Source organism: Hyperolius riggenbachi, chromosome 12 (assembly GCF_040937935.1).
Source record: "Hyperolius riggenbachi isolate aHypRig1 chromosome 12, aHypRig1.pri, whole genome shotgun sequence".
In the NCBI taxonomy this organism is placed as follows: Eukaryota; Metazoa; Chordata; class Amphibia; order Anura; family Hyperoliidae; genus Hyperolius; species Hyperolius riggenbachi.
This window is the reverse complement of record NC_090657.1, coordinates 49452753-49479508: the sequence shown is the minus strand read 5'-3', so window position 1 is coordinate 49479508 and position 26756 is coordinate 49452753. Positions and strand designations below refer to the sequence as shown.

The 26756-nt window shown below is 44.4% G+C and overlaps 1 long non-coding RNA gene across 1 annotated transcript; it reads right to left on the bottom strand.

Annotated features, from left to right (window-relative positions):
- Window positions 1-23858: 23858 nt before the first annotated feature.
- Window positions 23859-24984, bottom strand: LOC137542446 (uncharacterized). The gene is made up of 3 exons (XR_011025432.1): window positions 24858-24984; window positions 24591-24726; window positions 23859-23891 (listed from the first exon to the last, which is right to left on the bottom strand). It is a non-coding gene; the product is annotated as an uncharacterized lncRNA (long non-coding RNA).
- Window positions 24985-26756: the final 1772 nt, after the last annotated feature.

The following is a 26756-nucleotide window of genomic DNA, read 5'->3' as shown; positions in this document are numbered from 1 at the left end:
TTGTAATCTGTACATCCAAGAAACTTAAAGAGGTTCAGTCGATTTCATAGGTAAAAAGCATTCCTATATCGTTCCTATTAAGAACTTCCACAAACTCCACAAACATGCTCCTGGGGCCGTCCCACAAGATGAACACGTCATCTATGAAACGGCCCCAGAACAGTACATGCGAGGTATACATCGCCAATTCTTCCCCAAAGACCACTGTATCTTCCCACCATCCAAGAAAGATGTTTGCATAGGATGGGGCACACGATGTGCCCATAGCACATCCCTTTCTCTGTAGGTAGAACTTATTCTGGAACAAGAAGTAGTTGTGAGTTAAAATAAAGTACAGGAGATCCACAATGAAGCAAGAATGTTTTTCCAAGTGAGTGCTTCTAGAACGAAAGAAGTATTTCACTGCCTGAACACCCAAGTCATGTCTAATGTTGTTATATAATGATTCAACATCTAGGCTGGCTAGCCACACATTTCCATCCACTGTTATCCCCTGTAACCTATTCAGCAGATCCATTGTGTCTCTGATATAGGAAGGGAGACTCACTACAAATGGTCTTAGGAAATAGTCCACATATCGACTGATACCTTCAGTGAGACACCCATTACCCGAGATTATTGGTCGTCCCGGGGGGGTCTTCTATGCGTTTGTGGATCTTTGGGAGGGAAGAAAATGTAGCTATTGTTGGGGACTTATTCAAGGTGCATGACAAGTCTTTTTTGGTTAGGATATCACTTCTAACTGCTGTATTCAACATAGATTCAAGTTCTTTATAATAAGTATCGTTAGGATTCCCTTCAAGTCTTATATAGTTTTCCTGATTGTTCAAGATTTGCATACACATTTTTATATATTGATCTTTCCCCATCACGACAATATTCCCCCCTTTATCAGATTTTTTGATAATTAGTTGATCATTTTTACTTAACTTGTCCAGAGCTTCTCTTTCCTCTTTATTCAAATTGTTTATCTCCTCCTTTTTGTTCCTGGATAGCTTTTCTAGATCCTTTTCTACTGTTTCCAGGAAAATCTGAATTGGGGGATATGAACTTATTGAAGGACAAAATTTACTCTTCCCTGTTAGATCACTCTCTGGAATTCCTAGCTGGATTACTCCTGTCTCACTCTCCTCCAATAGTTCATTCAAGATCTCCAAACTACGATTCTCATTTTCAGCAGCCATCTTAGGGCTCGTTCCCACTATCGCGAATCCGCATGCGTCCAACGCATGTGGATTCGCACATGTAATGTGAGTGGATGGGGCTGTTTCCACTCCTGCGGTGGCGTTGTGCGTTTTTTGTTGCGGAGAAAAAACGCACAAAAGAGGCAACGATTTCGCCTGCGTCGGGAATCCGTGTGAATCGCCGCTAATGTATTTAATAGTAAAAACGCATGCGTTTTTTACATGCGTTTTTACCCGCGATTCGCGTGCGATTTCGCACCTTTTCCAATGTTATTTTGCCCTGGCAGTGTCATGGTTAATTTCGCATGGCACCCTGCCATGCGAAATCGCACGCGAAATCGCGGGTAAAAACGCATGCAGAAACGCATCCGCATGCGTTTTTACAAGCGGCGGAATGCCGGCGAATCGCGTCGCAACAGTGGAAACAAGCCCTTAGATTTCATGGTGGTAGAATTCATATACTTATAGATAGCTAATTTTCTACCAAATAAATTAATATCTTTTATCGTTTCGAATAGGTCAAAGTCAGAGCTTGGTACAAATGTCAGGCCTTTAGACAATACAGATATTTCTACATCATTCAATGCGTATTCTGTTAAATTGATCACTCTCATCTTATTATCCATCACCACTCCTCCTCCCTGTTTCTGCGCTTGTATGCCCACTTCTCTCGATTCCTCAATTCCCGAGGTGTACTCGGTCCTGTGGGTTTTGGTCTTTTGCCCCTGCCTAAAAAAGCTCCCTGTTTGGGTTTAGTTCCTGGATTAGGAGATTCTCCCTCTGATCCAGATTCCGTCTCTGTTGCTGGTGTTGCGGGTTCAGGGGATGGCTTATTTGGGTTTTTTTTCCAATTATATATGTTCCCAGTTTTAAAGTCTTTCCAATCCCTAGTATATTTTCTATGTTTCTTAATTGTAATCTGTTCTTTGTGTGCCTGCACCTTCTTTTGTAATTTTTCTTCTAATTGTTTATATTCAGGGTGTTCCTTATATTTAGTCACCTCTTTATGGGCTTCTGCAAGTTTTTTATTTATATTCTCCAATGATTTAATTTCAAAATCTCTCAGGCATGCCATCAATTCTAGGGTTTGTTTAGTTTTCAATCTGTCCCATATTTTCATACATTCTTCATTTTTGACATATGAATGTGGTACACATAAATTCCTAAGACCTCTTACTGTAATGCCCTCCTTGATGTAGGTATTATAACTGGAAACCTCCCACCAGCTATTGTTATGTTCTTTGTATATACCAAAAATATTCCTAAACGCCAAGTCTACTTCAGATTCAGGGGCTTTCTGTATTGGAGGTGTTTGCTGTACTTCCTCCCCATAGGAAAAAACTTCTTTAGCTTCTGCTATCAAAATGCTCACATCTGGGATGCTATCCAGAAAACCTGACATACTTGTAACAGTTGATTTGGACTTATGACCCACAAGATTCTCTATTGGGTATCAGGTGTCAGCATCACCCTATTCTCAAAATTCAAAACACACAACCTGATTTTTATCAGATCAACAATTAAATTCCCCGTTAGAGAATGTAGAGATATAAAATATAACTTTTATTAAAATATTGGAGATGAACTGGTACATTCCTATTTACCAATATCCAATAAACCGGTAAAAAAGACATGGTTAAATAAACCCTTAAAGGGTATGTTCAAATGTGGAAAATGCAAGGCTTGTGCCAATGTCAACAACTGTAAGAATTTTGTGGCTCCGAAAGATGGGAGGAAATTCGAGATACTGGATTTTTTCAACTGTGAAACAGAAGGAGTAGTTTATGCGATTGTATGCCCATGCCCAATGATGTATATAGGCGAGACTACTCGCCAGGTAAAACAGAGGATCTTGGAACATGTTGGAAATATAAAGAATCCCAAAGATACTCCAGTAGCCCGCCATTTTAGAGAAAAACATGGGGGAGACACCTCATGTTTAAGGTTCTTTGTAATTCAACAGTGGAAGTTGGGACCTAGAGGTGTAAACTTGGATCAGAAACTTCGGCAGTTAGAAGCAAAGTGGATATATCGCCTTGGAACTTTGAGCCCAGGGGGTTTAAATGAGGGTTTTACCTATACTCCCTTTATTTAATGATGTGTGTTATCAAATGCTGGCATGGGGGGGGGGGGGGGGTGATGAGTAGTTCTGTGGAGCGTCTACAATGGATGTGTGGTCAGAGATATATACACATTCTGTATGTTAGCTCTCATCTATGGTAATGTACAATGTAATATGACAAATTAGATAAAAGGGTTTGTGGGGAAAGAGTTGTTAGACCCCCCACCTATTCTTTAACCAATAGTGTGAAGAGGAGTGAATAAAATAATGTGGCTATATTTGAGTGATAAGAATATACAGAATTATTCATCACACTATATATATTAAGTGGATGAGTAATAATGACCGCCGTCTAGTATGGAAACGCTAACACAGAATGTTGCATCTGTGCTCAATGTGGCTGAACATATGCCTTAGCATGAAATTACTGTCTGTATCTTTAAATCAATGATGCTGGAGTTCAGGATTATATAAAGCTCTGAATGACAAAGAATATGTGTATTGAGTGGAGTATATATATATATATGAAGAGAATCCTTACAAAGTATCTGAGAGCCTGTATGCATGGAGCATTACTTCCCCCGTTTATGACTTTACGTAATATTGCCACTAATATATAGTCTCTAAGCTCATAAGATGAGCTGCATTGTTTATAAACAATGCAGCTACGAGCAAAACGAGTGCTGATTGGTGGAGGGGCGGCGATTGTGAGTGAATCCTCCAATGGAAACTACTCACGAGCGCTCCTATGAGGGATGAGCGGAGTCCTGTGACGTAAGCAGTGTAGGAGGCACATGAGAAGCTATTGACCAATGGGAGGCCTCTAATGCTTTCCTATGGGGGAAAGGGACGGCGTTTGCCGATATCAGCCGGCGTTAAAGGAGGGAGTCCGCTGGTAAGAGACATGATTCTTACAGCTGCGCTTACCACACTCATGTTTTTTGGGAACAATAGCACAATTTCAAACAGTGTTTTTCCGCATCATTGCCGAGGATATGGCAGCCAATGAGCACAATGTAATGGTTGATGGATAGATGCTGCAGCCAATAGGATTATTCCTCTGGAGGGTGGATACAAAATTACCCAGTCCCACCCATCTGACCAGTATATAAGGCTGTTAAGCACCACGTCTCAGTTGATGCTTGACTGAGCTTGGGAGCACAGCTCTCTTTTTTATTTTTCTGTATATAATGATTGCAATGTAATGTTCTTATGCACTCTATACCCTAGCACTTAGCACTTTTGTCCCTGACGACGGCCCCATAAGAGGGGGTTGAAACATGTTGGATTTGTGGTGGGGGGAATTGTAAATAGCACCTAAGCAATCTTTAGTGAGGAATAGGTGGGATCAAGTATTATATGGACCCATAGGTCATATATTGATTACTAATATAAATACACCTATCTCATTTGGTTTATAAGGAAAAATATATCAAATATGGTTTTAGTATAAATTAATAAAAGTTATATTTTATATCTCTACATTCTCTAACGGGGAATTTAATTGTTGATCTGATAAAAATCAGTTTGTGTGTTTTGTATCCTGTAAATAACCTGGTAACCTCAGAACAAGGGGTTGCAGATATGAATCGACCCACTCACCAAGGCGCTCACCCACGGAGCCAATGCCAGCCACAATTGGGCGGCCCCGCGGGGGAGCGCCAGGCTTGTGTATCTTCGGGAGATGATGGAAAACTGGAACAATGGGATGAGGGGGGCATAAAGATTCCGACATACTTTTAGTAATAACACCCATATTTTGTCCCAATGCCAACAGCCCCCGAAGATCAGCAAGAAAATCTGAGGTGGGATCTCGGAGCAGGGGTCGATACACATCCGCATCACTTAACTGTCTTAAAGCCTCTGACCGATAATCGGCCATATCCAGGACAACGACGGCACCTCCCTTGTCTGCCGAGCGGATAACAATATCAGCATTATCCCGGAGGGAATTCAGAGCCTGCCGCTCGGAGGCAGAGAGGTCAGACGATGCCCTGGATGACCTCGACAAATCGGTGAGCTCCCTCTCTATAAGGTCTTGGAAGGTATCTACCTCTGGGGACCTAGCATTAACTGGATAAAAAGAGGGATTAGAAACCATAATAGGTGACACCTGACTCAGGTTGACCCCTGCTACACCCATATCATCCAAATCCAGCAACACCAGAAGATTCCTAATGTCACGGAATGGAGGAACATCCTCGATTTGATTCCGTGACAAGGATGCCGGTATGCGGGGTTCAGCCAACTCAGGGGAGTCGTCAAAAAAATGTTTTTCCACTACCAGGTTTCTAACAAATCTGTTAAGATCCAAAATAGTCCTAATCAAATCAAAATGATTGGAGGGAGCAAAAGAAAGGCCTCTAGACAGTAATTTAACCTGATCAGAGGAGAGGGCGCAACTAGAAAGATTGACAACATTACAAATGGTGGATTCTGAATCAGAAACTATCTTGTTGCTCGATTTTCTATGTTTGCGCCCTGCTCGTCTGGCACGTTTCTTTTTGGTTTGCGTTTTTTGGTTTTGTTGTCTTTTCTCTGTGTTTTGTAGTAGGATGGCTGAGAAATGGGAACCCCTGATGTTTGAAGTAAAGGAGGGTCCTGTGTCTGATGGGGGATATTGGGAAAGACGGTCGAATGTAGAGCTCTGCGATTTGACTCCGAGACCTCAGAAGCGTCTGACATAGAGCCTGAGGTATCTAAGGAACTGAAGCTTACATTTTTCTTGGGGGTGAACTTCTTCAAGATCGATTTAGGCGACCTGTAGAAAGACTCCCACCTCCCCCATTCATAAACCACATTACGACTGTAGTCGTTTGTATCCCTAAGAAATTTGACACGTTTGGTCTCCATGATGATAGTCTCAAGTTTGTTAATATTATTCTTCAGTTTAGAATTTAAATCATCATAGAGACTTAAAGAGTCAAACCTCTTAAGATCCTGGTTGGTTTTGTCTATCTGCAGCTTGAGATCTGTCAATTTTTGTTCCTCATATGAGACTATCAGTCTCATGCAGAGAGCAGTCAGTCAGGATCTGATTCCACTCTGACAAATCTGTCAGAGTAAATGGTAGTGGGGACCTTTTTAATTCGTAAACCTCTGGGTATGATACCCTTACTGATATAGTGTTTTAAACTTGTAACGTCCCACCAGAGACGTACCTCTTTGTCCATTAAACATTCCAATGTAGTATATAAAGAATGTAAAGTAAGTTCCGGTTGCAAACTAGTTGCACCGCAATCACCTGAAAATACAGACATGAACTTATTTTTGCGATCAGAATCTGACAATAAATCACCATATGTCTTAAGATTAACGTTAGGATCAAAATTATAACTGGATACATTAGTTTCGTTGATCTGTTTAGAAGATATGTCAGAAGAACTGACAGCTATGTCATTATAAGTTGTGTCATTAGAAGACAGGTCAACATCTACATTTACAGATGGTTCGGATGACTGTAAAATATCAACAGGCTGAGTGGAAGGCAAGGACTCAGTTGGGTATAGGGGATAGCTAGTGTTCATGTTGGAGTGCATAGGTAAGACACCATTGTGCAGAAATGCTGATGAATAATCTTGGCAGTGGCCTGAAAAAATAGGTCTTTGTGATATGCCAGAGGAATGTCCCAATACATGATGAGGAAATGACATATAAGTAGGCATATTCATAGAGGATGGCACACTTGGAGGTGGGACGGAAGAAAAGTTCAGTCTCTGAAAGTCAGCATAAGGGGGCCGTGTACCCACATGAGGCAATAAGTTCTGATGAGAGACTGGACGCTGCAAGGAGGTGTGTGCTGGGACAGCAGCACTGGAAGCAATGAGGTGTGGTGGTACCAGGGATTGGAAAGTTGGAGTAACATAAGTGCCAGCAAGCAGGGGCGGCGCCAGGGGGGTGCTTGGGGGTGCTCGAGCACCCCCTAGAATTGTCCAAGCACCCCCAAAGCACCCCCTGGAGTGAACTGACTTCAGGCGTCTAAAAGACGCCAAGTCAGTTCACACAGCGGCAGCACGGAGCAGCAGGCAGGGCTACGGTAAGATGGCCGCCCGAAGCCCTGTTCTGCAGACTTCGGGCGGCCATTTTCCCGTAGCCCTGCTCTCACCATGCAAGCAGGAAGTCTAGTCGTGACGTCGGGAAGGAAGAGGATCGTGGGCGCGCGGGCGCTTCACGCCACAAGGAGGTCGTGCCAGTGGTCGGGAAAGAAGGTCTTCTGGCTGTAGGTGAGTAAATGGGTTTTTCTTTTCTTTTTCAGGTGGTGCTGATTGTGCATATTGGGGTCATTTCTGCTACGGATTGTGCATATTGGGGTCATATCTGCTACGGATTGTGCATATTGGGGTCATATCTGCTCTGGATTGTGCATATTGGGGTCATATCTGCTCTGGATTGTGCATATTGGGGTCATATCTGCTACGGATTGTGCATATTGGGGTCATATCTGCTACGGATTGTGCATATTGGGGTCATATCTGCTACGGATTGTGCATATTGGGGTCATATCTGCTACCGATTGTGCATATTGGGGTCATATCTGCTACCGATTGTGCATATTGGGGTCATATCTGCTACCGATTGTGCATATTGGGGTCATTTCTGCTATGGATTGTGCATATTGGGGTCATTTCTGCTACCGATTGTGCATATTGGGGTCATATCTGCTGCCGATTGTGCATATTGGGGTCATATCTGTTGCCGATTGTGCATATTGGGGTCATATCTGCTGCCGATTGTGCATATTGGGGTCATATCTGCTACCGATTGTGCATATTGGGGCCATATCTGCTACCGATTGTGCATATTGGGGCCATATCTGCTACCGGTTGTGCATATTGGGGTTATTGAACATGTTTTTTATTCAAATCTGCACACATTACGTCTATTTTCTTGAGAAAACATGCACAATTATGTGAATTTTCTGGGGAAAGGGGCACCAATACTTGGGCCCTCTGTCTTTGCGTTGCACTTTTAAAGGGAACCCGAGGTGAGAATAATATTGAGGCTGCCATATTTATCTCCTTTTAAGTAATACCAGCTGCCTGGCTGCCGTGTTGGTCCTCTGCCTCTAATTCTTTCAACCATAGACCCTGAACAAGCATGCAGCAGGTCAGGGGTTTCTGACAATATTGTCAGAACTGACAAGATTAGCTGCATGCTTGTTTCTGGTGTAATTCAGTTCACTACTACAGCCAAATAGATCAGCAGGGCTGCCAGGCAACTAGAATTGTTTAAAAGGAAATAAATATGGCAGCCACCATATCACTCTCACCCTGGGTTCACTTTAAATTACAGTTAGCCCCGCCCTCATCCGGTCATGACCACGCCCATTTTTTCGCCGCGGCGCAGGTTGTAGCCACACCCATTTTTTGCCGCGGCGCGCGAACATCATCTCCCCCGGAAATTGGTCCAGCACCTGCTTAGCACCCCCTAAAAAAAATTCCTGGAGCCGCCACTGCCAGCAAGGGAGCTCGTTCCATAGGAGTGTTTGGGAATAGCCCCCATGCAGCCTGGTACTGTGGTTTGCATGTAAAAGTCACTCACCAGAGGTCCAGACTTGTTGTAATCTGCAGAAGAGGTCATAGGAGGGAGCCTGGGATAAGAGGGCGCACCAGCAGTGATCGGCTGTATGTCGTAGCGCTGCTTGGCCAAGCGGAGGAGATCTTGTGTGGATAACTGATTCAGAAGAGGTGAGCTGGGAGAGCTGTGTGATGCCAGAGTGCCAGACGCCGTCTCCAGACGTTTCCCCATCGTGACGTCATTTCCTGGGGAAGTGTGTGCGGCTGTAGTTCCTCCGGCCAATGCGGAAGACACGGGGTTCCCGTATGGCGTCTCCACTGCCGGGCGCAGCCAGCGCAGCTGCAGCAAGACCGGAACCCTCCCGATCGTCAACGACAGGAGCAGAGTCTCCCAAAGCCACCAAAGTCGCAGCTGTGCCCGGCCGCTCCATCCGCACATCAGCCCGGACGGAAAGAGGAGAGACCACCCGGTCAGCCATCAAGGTACCCTGCGTCACAACAGGAGGCTCCGTGTTAGAAAGGACATGGTGTCCAGAGTTCTCTCCTTTAGCGATATTAGGCAAAAGGTTTTTAGAGCGTAGTTCCATGGTACAGTCCAATGGCAATCAAGGAGTGATATTCAGCATAAAGTCATTAAAGTGGAAAAAATCATCCAGCATACAGGGGGGAGCATAAAAGCAGGCAGCACAAACAAATCCAGGAAGGCAGAAATGCTCAGACCCCCTGCCAGTCCCTCAGTGGTGGGTGAGGCAGAGGTCATGCGCCTCTTATCAACACTAAATGCCAGGAAAGCCTCCGGCCCCGACGGAGTATCTCCAGCCTGCCTAAAAACTTGCTGGCGGCAACTTGCTCCCATCCTATCTGCCATATTTACCAAGTCCCTAGAGGTAGGCAAGGTCTCCGTATGCTTCAAGAGGTCCACCATCATACCTGTCCCCAAGAACCAAGGGGTCTCTGAACTTAACAACTTTAGGCCCGTGGTCCTGACGTCCGTCATCATGAAAACCATGGAGCGGGCAGTCCTAGCCCACCTTAAGCACTCCACTTCGCCCCACCTAGACCCCTACCAGTTTGCCTACAGGGCGAACAGGTCCACCGATGATGCAATCAACATCTGTCTGGAACTCATCAACGACCACCTTGACAGGCCTGACACGTACGCTAGGATACTACTCTTGGACTTCAGCTCAGCCTTCAATACCATCTGCCCACGCATCCTCCAACGGGACCTAGCTGCACTTGAAGTCCACTCAAGCCTACAACTCTGGATCACGGACTTTCTCACCAACAGGTCCCAAGTCGTCAGACTGGGCGATATCCACTCCCAAGCTGCAACCACGAACACAGGTGCTCTTCAAGGCTGCGTCCTGTCACCACTGCTGTTCTCCCTCTACACGAACAGTTGCAGATCTGAAGCAGACTCTGTAAAGGTCATCAAGTTCGCTGACAACACCACCATCATTGGCCTTGTCACCAAGGATAATGTTCAAGAGTACCGTCAGCAGGTGGAGAGAATCTGCAACTGGAGCAAGGAGAATAGGCTGGTGCTTAACACTGCAAAAACAGTTGAACTAATCATTGACTTCAGGAAGTCTGCCCACACCCCACCTCCAATTTATATTGACGGAACTGAGGTAGCCAGGGTGCCCTGTGCCCGGCTCCTGGGTACTACCATCTCCAGCGGAAAGCCTAGCAGAGACTTTACTTCCTCCGTCAGCTGAGGAAGTTCGGCATGACTCAAGCAATCCTAACTAACTTCTACTCTGCCACCATCGAGTCGATCCTCTGCTCTTCCATCTTGGTCTGGTATGCCGGCGCCACCACCAGCGACAAGGACATATTACAGAGGGTCATCAGGTCAGCGGAGAGGATCATTGGGTGCCCCCTCCCTTCACTTGCCCTACTACACAACAAAAGGCTGAAATCCAGGGCACTGAAGATTGCCAACGATCCCTCACACCCAGGCCACCGCTACTTCAGCCTGCTGCCACTGGGCCGGAGGCTACAGGCTATCTCCACAAAAACCGCGAGACATAGGAATTCTTTCTTCCCCTCAGCTTGACCGCTGACCTCCTAAATTCTCTGCACATACTACCGTTAATCCAAGCCCAGACGGACTGCGGTGTCGGCTGCACTATGGCTGACCAGTTGACCGAACCAACCAGTCCAATAGACTAACTGCCAGGCTCCTCAGGTCACACTGGGGACTGTGATGCATATATTGGAATGTTGTAATGTAATTTAATGTGTACTTGATGCCTTTGCTGTCGCTGCTATCTATTTATGTCTCTTTCCATCTATGTCTCTCCCTGAGCTATATGTACTGTGCCAAAAATAATTCCGGGCATGACCCAGTCATGCTTGGCGAAATAAATGATTCTGATTCACAAAAAATTATTCTAGCAGCGGCCTTAGACATTCAGGAATCCGCCTGAAATCCTGGACCCTGTTGGTGGTGGCGGAGAAGGTAGTCAAGCGGCCTGCAGGCAGAGATGCTGTGTGGGGAGGGACTTAGTCCCCACACACAGCATCTCTGCCTGCCCCAAGACTGACTTAGTCTTTGGGCAGGCCTGACCATGCTTTGCAGACCACGTGGTCAGATGGTCCCTTAACCCAATGCTGTGTGCCAGAGATGACACCACTTGCCTTTCAACGTCATGGTACAGTTTGGTTATCGCCTTTTTTGAGAAATAATTGCATATCTTCCACTTCAGTGTGTGGATTTGCTTTTGTGTGCTGCTTTCCCTCAGATGGTCATCCCATTGCAGTTTGTGCTTTGTAATCATGTGCCTTCGTAAGGTAGTTGTCCCTACGCAGGTCTTGGTCTTTCCACGGCTCAATTTTCGGTGGCAGAGAGTACAGATGGCATTGCTCTCATCTGAGGCAGACACACAAAAAAATGTCCACACCACTGAGTCCTGCGGTGATGGCACTTTGGTGGCGGTGGCCGACTGAGTGTTAAGTGGGGTGCCAAAATCAGAGCAGAAGGAGGAAGATGTCACGCTTCCGTGCGGAAGCTGAGAAAGATGGTGTTTTGTGTTAAATAGTCAACTACATCCTGACAATATTGGGGGTTGATGGCACGTTCCTTCTTCTGAACACTGTACTTTGGTCACGGGCCGTACGAAATCAAGACAGCGCGACCTCGAACAGACCTGCCAGGTAGCCTGCCTCTGCCTTTTATTTTGTCCATATGGGGGGGGGGGGGATGAAGTGAAAGGTATGCCCTGACTCAGAGCCGGGACAAGGTCCTCCAGCACCCAAGGCTGAGACACCAAAGTGCGCCCCTCCATCCCTCCCACCCCAGCTGTCACACACTGATTGCTATTAGACTAAGAGGCGCCACAGGGTCCACAACCTTCCCAACACCTTAATCTCTAGTTATCTGGCTTGCAGTCACTGCCATGTATCCCCTTTTCTTATTTATTTCTGCTTCAAACACAATTAGGAATGACAGCTGAATGAATTCTGCGCCCCCTCCTACACTGCACCCTGAGGCTGGAGCCTCTCCAGCCTATGCCTCGGCCCAGCCCTGCCCTGACTTGACTAATACAATGTGCAGTCAGTCACACAGGTGCAGTTAACAGGTATGCACGGAGTGGCACTTAACTGAACAGGTAGTAGGTATATGCAGTGATGGGTATAACATGTGCACCTGTCACACACAGACAGGTACAGTGACACTGACTTACAGGGCTGTATATAATGCAAGTGGACCACACAAAAAAAAAAAACAAAAAAAAACAAAAAACACAAGAACAAGATTAGCTCTCAAAAGAGCTGTTGGGGTTCTTTTTTTTTTAGCAATAACAATCAGCCAGGATGGGGGTGGGGCTCCAGGAGGGAGTGTAGCCTAATTGGCTACAATGTGCCTGCTGACTGTGATGTAGAGGGTCAAAGTTGACCCTCATGATGCACTATGGGGGTGAACCGAACTTCCAGAAAAGTTCCCAGTTTGGGCCATCTCCAGTCATCTATTTGTTGACGTAGATGTAAAGTCATGTTACAAAGGGGAACATTGAGAGAAGTAGCCTGAGAGCTCCAACATGCTGCCTGTAAGAAACAGAAATCCAAACAGGAATGAAAACCGATCAGACATTATTTGGTGTACTGTGCTGTTGGTCTGCATATGACCCATTTGTCTCTGGTCCTTCTATTCTCCTCAGTTGTCTCTGTTTCGGGTCTTATATATAGGTCTGTATAAATACATGCATTACTTTAAAGTGAACCTCCAGACTAAAAATTGACTCAGCAGCACTGAAAAGGCCTGGTGTTTCTTTAACAGTTTATCAGCATCAGAACTTTCTCTTATACAAGCCTCATTTTTAGCTGCACAGAAGAAAACTGCCCGGGCATTTTTCCCCTGATGCTGTGCAAAGCATGATGTAATTTCTGATGTTACTCTCGTTCTGCTGTTTTGGTGCAAAAAAAAATTTTCTTACATTTTGAATTTGACATTTGAAGCCTAGCGTGTGCAACTGGGAGGGGTGATCAGGACACAGGACAGTTGGAACTGTGTCTCTTTCTCCCTGTCACCTCCTTTCAACCAAAAAGATGGCTGCCCCCATGACAAAGATGGCAGCCCCCATGAATCACAAACATTTGCCTGTTCTTTTAAAACAGGTTGAGTAAGAGATATTATCTCTCTATTCTAATTAACATAACTAATGTAACTTAATGACAGTATGTTTGTTTAGGCTGAAGTTCCCCTTTAAGGAAACCAGAGGGGAAAATAAACTGATGACATATGCCTAATGTAGGAAATGTTTTTGACCTGCAATAATAAACTGATCAGACAAGACATAGCATATCAATATGTCCCCTCATCAGTGTCAGATGAGTGTGGGATATATTTCAACCAGCAAATGTGAAATATCGGACACTATTGAGAAAACATTTTGATATGCTGAGTGTGGGAAATACTTTGACCTGCAATAATAAGCTGATCAGAAATAAATTATAGGATACTGGTCTGAGGACATATTAATATGTTAAGTGTGGGAATTGTTTTAACCAGCAAATTGCTTATCAACGCTGAAATATCGGACACTGTTGAGAAGACATTGAAATACTGAGTGTGGGAAAGGATTAGACCAGCAAATAGCTTGTCAGAGCTGAAATAACTGACACTGAAGAGAGGACATATTCATATGCTGAGTGTGGGAAATGTTTTGACCTGCAATAATAAGCTGAACAGACATGAAATATCTGACACTTGTTAGCGGACATTTTGAAATGCTGAGTGTGGGAAATGTTTTGACCTGCAAATAATAGCTTGTCAGTGCTGAAATATTTGACACTGGTGAGAAGACATTAATATGCTGAGCGTGGGAAATGTTTTGACCTGCAATAATAAGCTGATCAGACATGAAATATCTGACACTGGTAAGAAGCATACTGATATGCCGATTGGGAAATGTTTTGACCTGGAATTTAGCTTGTAAGAGCTAAAATATCTATCTCTCATGAGAGGATGTATTGATATGCTGAGTGTGGGAAATGTTTTGACCTGCAATAATAAGCTTGTCAGAGCTGAAATATCACACTGGTGAGAGAACATATTGCTATGCTGAGTGTGGGAAATGTTTTACCAGCAAACAGCTTGTCAGAGCTGAAATATCTGACACTGGTGAGAATACATTGATATGCGGAGTGTAGCTAATGTTTTGACTAGCAACATTGAGCTGATTAGACATGAAAGATCTAACAATGGTGACAGGACATATTGATATGCGGAGTATGGGAAATTTTTTGACCTGCGATAATAAGCTCATCAGACAAGAAATCTCTGACTCTGATGAGAGGACATATTGATATGATGAGTGTGTTAAATGCTTTGACCTGCAATAATAAGCTGCTCAGCCATGAAATAGCATATCAATGTCTTTTTACCAGTGTCAGATGAGTGTGGGAAATGTTTTGACCTGCAAAAAACAGCTAATCAGACCTGAAATATCCAACACTGGTTTGTCAGAGCGCCCTGGGATGCACAATTGACCGTCAAAATGAGGCTTCCCTCGCTGTCCTCTGGTCCCCCATCGCCGAGGGCAGACCCTCCAAAGACTACTACTAAGAACTTGTCTGTAATCTGATGGGGACGACAACCCTCTTCAAGCATGAGTGTGGCCATACTGCGCCTGGGCTATAAGCCACTCTTGCTATGGCACAGGACAGGCCACATGCAAGAAGAGGAGTGTGGACCTGATCAGCTGAAGACTCCGCGTACGGCAACAGGGGACCATAGGACAGAGAGGAAAGCTTCATTAAGATCCAGAAGCTTCTCCCCTTCTTAGACAAGTATGTTTTTATAATACATTTTGCCAGAGCACCCTGGGGTGTCCGTTTACTGCTAGAGCACCCTGGGGTGTCCGTTTACTGCCAGAGCACCCTGGGGTGTCCGTTTACTGCCAGAGCACCCTGTGATGCAAAGAAGGGGTCTTGACTTGGCACCTTCTTGCAGTATATATCAGCTCCTTTAGTAAGGGATCTTGCTGGACACAGCAAAGGACAGCAGCAATGTGATGTGTCGTGAGGAGCTTCCTCTCCCATGTTTGCTAACCCACTAAACATCAGAACAGCAAATCAGCCTTATGTAGTCCCCTTCAATGAACAGGGACCAAAGTGCCTGGGTGTCCGAAGGACAACCAACCACAATTGACTGTCAAAATGATATCACAGCTCCCAAACTATCAGCCTAAAACAGACCTGATGGGGAACTGCAGACAAACAAAAAGCACCAATCACCAAAGGGAAGGTGTGGCATACGGGAAGTTAAAAAAAAACAAAACATTGCATGAAATACGTAAAAAAAAAAAACAAGAAAAAAAAACTCACGACTGTTCCAGAAAACAAATAAGCAATATACACATGCGTGGGCACATGCGCATAAAACCCGCATTGTGTTATCCATCAGTTGTTTATTAGGGATCTTGTCATATAACTGCCCACCACAATTTGTTTGGTTGGCCTTCAGGTGTCCAGGCTAGAGATGAGCGTAATGACCTAATTACGATTTCGCGAAATTTCGCGTAGTGTGTGTAATTACGATTATGGCCGTAAGTACATAATCGTAATGAAGATGGATTTCGCGAAATTTCGCGTAAGCGTAATTTTTGCGTAATTTTCGCATTACAGTCGTATCATGCCGTAATTTCGCATTAAACGCTACCGTAATTTCGCGTTAAACCGTAACGCTCCGTATAATATAAAAAAGCCGCCGACTTTAAGGGTTAATAGCAAAGCCCCCTTAAATGCTAAGAGCCTCAAATTTTGAGAATATATTAAGGAGATCAAGAGGAATAAGAGGAAATTTTTTTTTTCAAAAAGACCTTATAGTTTTTGAGAAAATCAATGTTAAAGTTTCAAAGGAAAAATGTAAACATTTAAAAACCCGCCGACTTTAACGGTTAATAGCAAAGCCTGCTTAAAGTTTAGGAACACCAAATTCCCAGGGTATATTAAGGGGATCAGTGGGAATAAGAGGAAAAATTTTTTTTCAAAAAGACCTTATAGTTTTTGAGAAAATCGATTTTTAAGTTTCAAGGGCGAAAATGTCTTTTAAATGCGGAAAATGTCATTTTTTTTTTGCACAGGTAACAATAGTGTATTATTTTCATAGATTCCCCCAAGTGGGAAGAGTTTTACTTACTTCTTTCTGAGTGTGGGAAATATAAAAAAAAAACGACGTGGGGTCCCCCCTCCCAGACCTCTTTAACCCCTTGTCCCCCATGCAGGCTGGGATAGCCAGAATGCGGAGCACCGGCCGCGTGGGGCTCCGCACCCTGACTATACCAGCCCGCATGGTCCATGGATTGGGGGGTCTCGGAAGGGGAGGGGCAGCCAAGCTTTCCCCTCCCCCTCCGAGCCCTTGTCCAATCCAAGGGGCTCTTCTCCACCTCCGATGGGCGGTGGAGGTGGAGGCCGCGATTTCCTGGGGGGGGGGGGGGGGGGGGGGGAGGTTCATGGTGGAATCTGGGAGTCCCCTTTAAAAAGGGGTCCCCCAGATGCCCACCCCCCTCCCAGGAGAAATGAGTATAGAGGTACTTGTACCCCTTACCCATTTCCTTTAAGAATTAAAGTAAATAAACACACAAACACTTAGAAAAAGTATTTTAATTGAACAAAAAACATAACCACGAAAAAAGTCCTTTAATATTCTTAATTAACCATTAATACTTACCTGTCCCTTTAAATAAATGATCCCTCGCAATATCCTCGGAAATTTTCTATCAGTTACAATGTAACAAAGTTATTACAATGTAACAACTTTGTTACATTGTAACTACGCCGCACCCGACGTCACTCGCCGCTGTGTGCAGGACCCGACAGAGCTCTGAGCTATAGCTCAGAGCTCTCGAAGCATCTTTGTATTTTGGCTCCAAGGAGCCCCATTGGTCCTTAGTCTGCTAAGGACCAATGGGGCTCATTGGAGCCCAAATACAAAGATGCTTAGAGAGCTCTGAGCTATAGCTCAGAGCTCTGTCGGGTCCTGCAGCACAGACGCGGCGGCGGCGGTGAGTGACGTCGGGTGCGGCGTAGTTACAATGTAACAAAGTTGTTACATTGTAATAACTTTGTTACATTGTAACTGATAGAACATTTCCGAGGATATTGCGAGGGATCATTTATTTAAAGGGACAGGTAAATATTAATGGTTAATTAAGAATATTAAAGGACTTTTTTCGTGGTTATGTTTTTTGTTCAATTAAAATACTTTTTCTAAGTGTCTGTGTGTTTATTTACTTTTAACTCTTAAAGGAAATGGGTAAGGGGTACAAGTACCTCTATACTCATTTCACCTGGGAGGGGGAGTGGGCATCTGGGGGACCCCTTTTTAAAGGGGACTCCCAGATTCCACCATGAACCTCCCCCCCAGGAAATCGCGGCCTCCACCTCCACCGCCCATCGAAGGTGGAGAAGAGCCCCTTGTCCTTGGATTGGACAAGGGCACGGAGGGGGAGGGGAAAGCTTGGCTGCCGCTCCCCTTCCGAGACCCCCCAATCCATGGACCATGCGGGCTGGTATAGTCAGGGTGCGGAGCCCCACGCAGCCGGTGCTCCGCATTCTGGCTATCCCAGCCTGCATGGGGGACAAGGGGTTAAAGAGGTCTGGGAGGGGGGACCCCACGTCGTTTTTTTTTTATATTTCCCACACTCAGAACGAAGTAAGTAAAACTCTTCCCACTTGGGGGAATCTATGAAAATAATACACTATTGTTACCTGTGCAAAAAAACCTGACATTTTCCGCATTTAAAAGACATTTTCGCCCTTGAAACTTAAAAATCGATTTTCTCAAAAACTATAAGGTCTTTTTGAAAAAAAAAAATTTCCTCTTATTCCTCCTGATCTCCTTAATATATTCTCCAAATTTGAGGCTCTTAGCATTTAAGGGGGCTTTGCTATTAACCCTTAAAGTCGGCGGCTTTTTTATATTATACGGAGCGTTACGGTTTAACGCAAAATTACGGTAGCGTTTAATGCGAAATTACGGCATGAACGAAATGCGAAATTACGCGTTGAAAATTACGCTTACGGTATTTTCAATTACGATTTTAATGGCAATTACGCTACCGTAATTTCGCATCGTAATCGCAAATTTCGCATGCGTAATTTTAGTAATGCGAAATTACTAAAATTTCGGCTCAACTCTAGTCCAGGCACTCTGTTTGGTCCCTGTTCATTGAAGGCTGATTTGCTGTTCTGATGTTTAGTGGGCTAGCAAGCTTGAGAAAGAGAGGAGGCTCTTCTCAAAATGTCACATTGTTGCGGTTTTCTGTATCCTGCAAGATGCCTCAATAGAAGATCTGATATTTACTGCAAGACAATGACAGGTCAAGACTCCTTTGCTACATGTTTGGACTTCTATAAGTTCCACGACCAGAGCATGTTGCACTTTATTTGGTAGGGAGCTGCTTACAACTTTGGTCTTCTAAAGCACCCTGGTATATCAGAGTACTGCTAAAGCATCCTAAGATTTAAGATTACTGCTAGAGCACCCTGGTATGCCAGTTTACTGCCAGAACATCCTGAGAACATCTTTCAATTTTCGGGGACTGGTAACCAATTCTGGGGGGGGGGGGGGGGGGCTAGCGTGACCGCACCTGTACCCACGTGTAGCCCCTGAACTAATAACCACACCTGAAATTTGGGGTCACTCGAGGAAAGGGCCATTGAGATATGCCCTCCCAAAGAGGGGGCACGCAGGCACAAAATTCTTTAAAATGTGGGGGCATATCTCCGGCTCGGGGGGTGCCAGTGACCCCGAATTTGGTGTGTAAGAAGGTCAATATGCCTTCTACATACATATCAAATGTCAACAGCCTAGGATGTTCCTAACAGAAAACACTCCCAAATCAAACTTCCTTTTTGGGGTGCAGTATCTCTGGTTCTTGGAGGGCTAGCATGACCCCAATTATGCCCACGTGTAGCCATGACCCTCTGCTACACACACTTCAAATTTAGGGTCTATGGGACTAAGGGCTCCAGAGATCCGGCCTCCCAAAGGAGGGAACCTGGACCAGGAAATGTGCTCCACAGTGCCAACTCTGGCCATGAAGGAATTAGTATCCACCTGATATTCTCTAATTCGGAAGATACTCCATTGACCCCCCCCCCTGGTGGCCACAGGTGGTAATGCAGGTAATTGAGGGGGGGGGGGGGGGGGGGGCTAGTGCAATATTGGCATCTAGTGGCCACAATTGGTAAAACAGTTATCCTAGCTTGCAAATATTTATTGTATTTATAAAGCACCAACATATTATGCAGCGCTGGACATTAGTTCCGATAACAGACAATATTTAGGGGTGACAAGGTGATATACAGCAATACGAAAACACAGGAATACAAGAAAAACAAGGTCACGCAGCACAGTATTGACTTGATTCACTAAACCGTGATAAGTCATATCAAGGCCAATTTTCCGTGCATTTTCACGTTTGTACGCAATCGCGAATTATCAGGTGCAATCGCAAATTTTCACACAAAACGTGGTTTGCATGTGAAAAACAAAACAAAACATAATTGCCATAATTCGCAATTGCACACGATAATTCACAATCACACGCAATCACGAAAATGCGTGCGAAAACTGCCGTGATATGACTTATCACGGTTTAGTAAATCAAGCTATATGAGTACAAGGGAATGCTTAGTCACTGGATGGGAGCATGGGGATTAGGCAAGCAGAGTTCACTCAAATGCATATCATGGATGCACAGCAATGGAGGGGCAAGATCAGGTAGGACACAAAAGGAGGAGGACTCTGCCTGAAAGGCGTACAATCTAGAGGGAGAGGTAGGCAGGGTCAGATTATCCCACAACTCATTCCAATCACCTGATTGGGGCCCCAGCAGAGTCTAAGGGGCCCCATCAGCATGTAATCTGGCCCTGGTATCCTAGCTGCTGGCTCGTAAAAACAGCAAGGCTCGTGTGGTCCTGCTGCAGAGGGGAGGGAGGAGGCTGGAGAACAGAGCTGCTTATAGTTTTAAACTGCTAAGGTTCTTCTCCCCCTTTCAGTTAATAGTTTAGCCCTCAGACGCTGCTGAGCTGTGGCTGTGTGTTGCCAGGCAACAACAGGAAGCCAGGTTCTGCTGTAACGGAAGCAGCCCATGCTTCCTGCAGCATTGAATTGCCTGTGACTGCTCTGGCTGTTTTCCCACACTTTATGCCCTCTCCTCCCATCCCAGCAGGAATATAAGCCTCAGCATGAAGAATTAGGAGAGGAGAGCAGGCATTTCCACTGTCTTTTCAAAGGGCCATCTGACACCCTCTCATGTTACCCCTCCCTGCATGAGCCGCCTCCTCTCTGTATCACCAGTCCCAGGCAGCTAGCTGGCAGAGATCTCCCACTGCTCCCAGTCATCAGACATCTGCAAGGCAAAGATGGTGAGAAGGACAGCAGGCAGGGGTAGAGAAAGTTGCGACGTTCAGTTTCAGAACACTGGAAATATGATTGCATTATTTCACAAAGCTTTTCTCTTGACCCAAGTTGCAGTCTCTATGCGTTTGTGTGTGTTGTGGTGTGACAGGCTGTGTCTGTGTGTTTTGTGGTGTGACAGGCAGTGTCTGTTGTGGTGGGACAGACAGTGTGTGTGTTGTGGCAGTGTGACACAGGGGCTACAAGGTGGTACAGAGGGATAATGAGGGGAACATAGTGGCACAAGTGGAACAGAGGGACACAAGAGGTGGCACAGGGTAAACAGGGGGACAGAGTGTCTGTGTGTGTGTTGTGGTGGGACAGGCAGTGTCTGTGTGTGTTGTGGTGGGACAGGCAGGGTTTGTGTGTTGTGGTTGGACAGGCAGTGTCTGTGTGTGTGTTGTGGGGGGACAGGCAGTGTCTGTGTGTGTTGTGGGGGACAGGCAGTGTCTGTGTGTGTTGTGGTGGGACAGGCAGGGTTTGTGTGTGTTGTGGCAGTGTGACACAGGGGCTACAAGGTGGTACAGAGGGGACATGAGGGGAACAGAGTGGCACAAGTGGAACAGAGGGACACAAAAGGTGGCACAGGGTAAACAGAGAGGCATAAGAGTTGGCACAGGGAGAACAGAGGGGACATGGGGACAAGAGATGGCATGGGGAACAGAGGGGAACACTAGGTGGCTTGAGGGAGGGGGGCCCAGATCTGCTATTTTGCTTAGGGCCCCATTTGGCCTTAATCCGGCTCTGGCGAGGATATCTTGCCATGTGAAAAGCAGGCCACTTGGTGATGCCTAGAATTAGTACAGTGTAGGGATGTGAAGAAGATGCAAATCATTTCCAGTTAATGAAGGACTATGCAAATTTTGTATGCAAATGTATGCAGCTAGAAAGTGGACCAACTGGATTTTACCTCAGCAGGATTTGATTGGTTCATGTTAAAGCTGCATAAATTTACATCATGCTACATCGCCTCGAAATTTGGATCTCATTGACCATCCCCAGCACAGTGTTCCTTATTTACCCTTTAGCAGCCCCATCTGAGTTATTTTGTGTACTAAACCTTGGGGCAGGGCTGCTGAAACATGCTATATATGGGCTGCCTCCCCCAGCAAAGTGGCAAAGGGAGCACAATATTAACCTAAACTGCACGCAGGTTTGGCTCGTCTCCCACCACCAAGTGGCGCTGTAATGCTGACATCCTTTACATCCAGATCATGATATGATGTGATCGGTACCCAAAGGAGGCTTTCAGTGTTACAGCGCCACTCGGTGGAAGAAGAAAGCTGATCCTGCATCCAGATCAGGTAAATAGACAAAAGAGAAATGTTCATGCACCACTGTGAGAAATAGATGTGTGCTGAGTCACTATGAAACAGTAAATTGGAGGGATATGACTGTATATAGCACCACACCATGATATTATAGGAAAGTATAACCATTTTATTCAATAATCACAAAGCACCATAGAAAACATGATTAAAAACATCTAAAAAACAAAAACAGACACCTCATCTCATTGGAATAAGTCAATAATTGGCATACACACAATCTAGGCTATAATAGCATATAATAACACCTGGGTAGCACAGTAAGAGCCACCACAGGGGTAGAACCCGGGTTCAGACAGCCATAAACTAAAGTGCATATAGGAATAAACAAAAATACCATCAATAGTAGAAATTCAAGCTGTGCAAATAGCATAAAAAGCAACCTGTGGGAAAAGTGCATAAAGTGTTAATATATAGGATCAGCCCAAGTACAACGAGTGGATGCTGAATAATGAGTGATATGATGCTGAGACTAAACCGTGAATGTGGCATCAGGGGAAAGAGGCTTACGTGACCCGGATATGGATTCATCCAAGGAGGTGTCCGGAAATGAAGAGAGGCCCCCGGTAGACTGCTCTACCGGTATCGCGGCAGTCACACCGCTTTGTCAAGAGTGGGGGGTCCTGCATGTAATCGTCGAACACACTGTATATTTATGATGCTCACAGTGCGGTCACGTGGGCGCCCAGCGCGCATCATGTGATCCGCCCATAGTCCGCCATCCAATGTGGAGAGGGGAGTGACTAAGAGGAGGTGAACCACCTTGGAGCGCAGGAGGATCCGCCCATAGTCCGCCATCCAATGCGGAGAGGAGAGAGACTAAAAGGAAGTAAACCACCTTGGAGCGCAGGAAGAGTAAGTATATGGAAAGCGCTAAGGAACATTTAGCAACACACGCTCCAGCTAACAATAGAAGCTGGAGCGGTGGAACAAAGGATATTCGCGGTGATGGGCAAATTCACTATTATTTAAGCATCCATATATCACCACCCTGTTATGAACAAGAATAACTTTATATAATAACTATACAATTACAAATACAATACCCATATACAGCAAAATGCAATATGATATATATAACAGAAATTGTAATCCATGCATTGTGTGACATTAGGAACAGGAGTCCAAAAATCCAGATAGAGCAAAGTCCATCCATTAAAGGGAAATAGTTCGTATAGTGGAGGTAGATAGGAAGTTATAGTCCACCGACAAAGGTTAACAAAATAGGTCTGATGCGACGTAATAAGCGGACGCAGGAAAAACGGAAGTCCATGAAGAAACCATAACAGAACATAGTATCCAGTCCATTGAAAGTCCATCACATGATACAGCACTCATAATTTGAATGATATACAGGTCAATAGCAGGCATGGGCTTCCGAATTCCGCGGAAGCTAAAATTCCGAAATTCCGCCGGAATTGGGGTTTCCGCATGGTTCCGCGGAATTCGGAATTTGCAATCCGGAATTCGGAATTTGCAATCCGGAATTCGGAATTCCGGCAAAATCGGAATCGGAATGAATTGACCAATCAGGAGATGTGGAATGAGTTGACCAATCATAATCAGCGGAGAGTTACTGCGCTAAAATAACGGTTTCAACATTTTTTTTATCCAAATTTACAAAATACAAATCAACTTTATTCACAATAGATATTTCAAATGAGCGATTGAGTGTTTCCTCCTAAATTTACGGAAATCCGTTTAAGAATTACGGAAGTCCGTTTAAAAATACGGAAAGTGCACGTGGCGGAATACCGCGGAATTCCGCGGAATGTAGCGGAATTCCACTGGAATGTAGCGGAAGCGGAATTTCGGTAGTGGCGGTATGCGGAATTACCGCGGAATCGGAAATTGGCTCTTCCGATCATGCCTGGTCAATAGGATAATCTGCAATAAATCAAAAAAACGACATTAATAATAATTACAAAAAAAACTTAAAAATCTATTTCCTCATTGAGACCCTGAGGGGATTTGGATCCCAGGAAATATATCCACCTAGCTTCCCTCTGTAGGAGCCTAGACACAATATCTCCACCCCTAATAGTAGAGTCAATTCGTTCCAAACCTATTACCTGCAAACCTGCATATGAACTAGAATGATACTGTAAAAATGTGCAGCCACTAAAGTCAGTGTTTTTCCCTCATCATATAATCCCGCTGGGCCAACCTGATTTTTGAAAGATGTTGTTGTCTACGTATTTTAAGGCCGTTCTTAGTCTGGCCAACATAGATTTTTGGACAAGTGCATCTCAAAGTGTAAACTACCCCGCTAGTTTTGCAATTAATGTATTGTCTTAATACAAACTCCTTGGTGTTAGAAGAATCCAAAATATGAACCTGCCTCCGCATCATAGGACAAATATTGCAGTTACCACAGGGATAGCTTCCTATTAGGCTCCCTGCTTGTGATTTACCACCTGTGGATTTAAGGTGGCTTGAGCAAAGTCTGTCCTTCAATGTGGGACTCCTTTTTGCTGTGATAGAAGGGTGAGAAGAGATACAACACATAATGTGAGGGTCAGATTGTAATATTGGCCACGCACCTTGTAAGGCCCAATTATTATTATAAGTAGAGCAAAGTCTCACCAAATTGGTCGAGGGTTTAGGTCTGCTGTTGATCAATTCAGTCAGATTTCTGTGTTGTGCCATGTAGAACGCCTTTTTAACAATCTTCCTGGGGTATCCACAGTCCAGAAATCTCTGTTGTAATTCATTGGCTTGTCTAAGAAAATCCGAATTGTTAGAACACAATCTGCGTAATCTAAGAAATTGGCTCACAAGGTATATTGTTTTTCAAAGATTTATTATGAGAACTTTGATAGTGTAACAGACTGTTAACAGCCGTGGGCTTACGGTAAAGATCTGAAGTTAAAGAGCCGTCTTCTTGTACCTTGATCGTCACATCTAGGAAATCAACTTGATGTTGTGACATCTGTGCAGTAAGAAAAATATTCATATCATTTTGATTAAGTTGTAAAATAAATGTGTCACATAATTCCCTGGGGCCATTCCAGATAATCAACAGGTCGTCAATATACCTATACCAACCCATTATAAGAGGCTGGTATTGGAGGAACTGGTCTCCAAACACAACTTCTCTTTCCCAGAACCCCAAAAATAAATTAGCGATGGCCGGTGCACATTTGGCACCCGTGGCCATGCCGCACACCTGTTCATAGAATCTTCCATTATCCACTTTACACCCGCCCGTGCGGATTTCTCCGTCCCTTTTTCCATCCTTTAACCCCCAGGGACGGAGAAATCCGTACTTTGCGCACTCCCGCCGCTGCCCGCGCTCCCGCTCGTAAACACGCCGCCGCCCGCTCAGAGATCAACGAACGGGAAAATACATTCCCGTTCGTTGATCTAAGCCCCGCAATGATCCGCTGCCGCTCGGCTGAGCAGCGCGATCATTGTGAGCAATAACAAACTCCCAGCCTCTTTCTACTTCCTGCAAGCGTCCGGAAGGACGCTTGCAGGTCGCATGAAACAAAAAGTTACTGTTGCCATCTTGTGGCCAAATAGTAAAACTACACCCTAAGCATTTTTTAGACACAAAGAAACTAGTTTTACACAAAAAATTAACTCCTTACCTCCCACACTCCCTAATTTTTTTTTTTTTGTAATTAAAAAAAAATAAAAAATTTACAATTTTAACAAAATACATAAATAGTTACCTTAGGGACTGAACTTTTCAAATATTTATGTCAAGAGGGTATAACACTGTTACTTTATAAACTATGGGCTTGTAATTAGGGATGGACGCAAAACTGAAAAAAATGCACCTTTATTTCCAATTAAAATATTGGCGGCAAACATTGTGATACGGACATAATTTAAACGGTTTTATAACGGGGGTAAATAGGCATATACATTTAATGGGTTTTAATTACAGTAGCATGCATTATTTAAAACTATAAAGGCCGAAAACTGAAAAATACTACATTTTTTCCCACATTTTTTCCTATTTTCCCATTAAAACACATTTAGAATAAAATTATTCTTGGCATAATGTCCCACCTAAAGAAAGCCTAATTGGTGGCGATAAAAACAAGATATAGTTCATTTCATTGCGATAAGTAATGATAAAATTATAGACGAATGAATGGAAGGAGCGCTGAAAGGTGAAAATTGCTCTGGTGGTCAGGGGGTAAAACCCCTCAGGTGGGAAGTGGTTAAAGATGAAGTAATTATGGCCCAGTACGAATTGTAACAACTGCAACAGAAAATAATGTAAGTGAGATTGTGAATGATCCTTCATATCCAGGAAGTAGCGAGTAGTATACAATGCCCACCGATGAGAGATATTAGTATACAAGGATTCAACGTCGCACGTGACAAGGGACGAACCAGGGGGAATCCTGATGTCCTCGATGATCCTAAGTAAGTCCAAGCTATCACGTAAGTATGAATCAAGGGCTATGACATGGCGTTGAAGAAAAAAAAATCTAAACAAGAACAAGCAAAGGATGTCAAGCTATTAATACCAGCAACAATTGGTCCACCAGGTGGGTTACTGACCATCTTGTGTATCTTAGGGAGCATGTAAAAAGTCGGTACAACTGGTGATTTAGGTAAAAGATATTCATACTCCTTAGATGTAATGATGCCTCTGGATTTAGCATCATTTAGCAAAGTCTCTAATTGTACATGATAATATTCTGTAGGATCACCAGGTAGAACCACATAGTTATTGGAGTTATTCAGTTGTCGATATGCTTCCTGTAAATACATGTCCCTTGGCCAAATGAC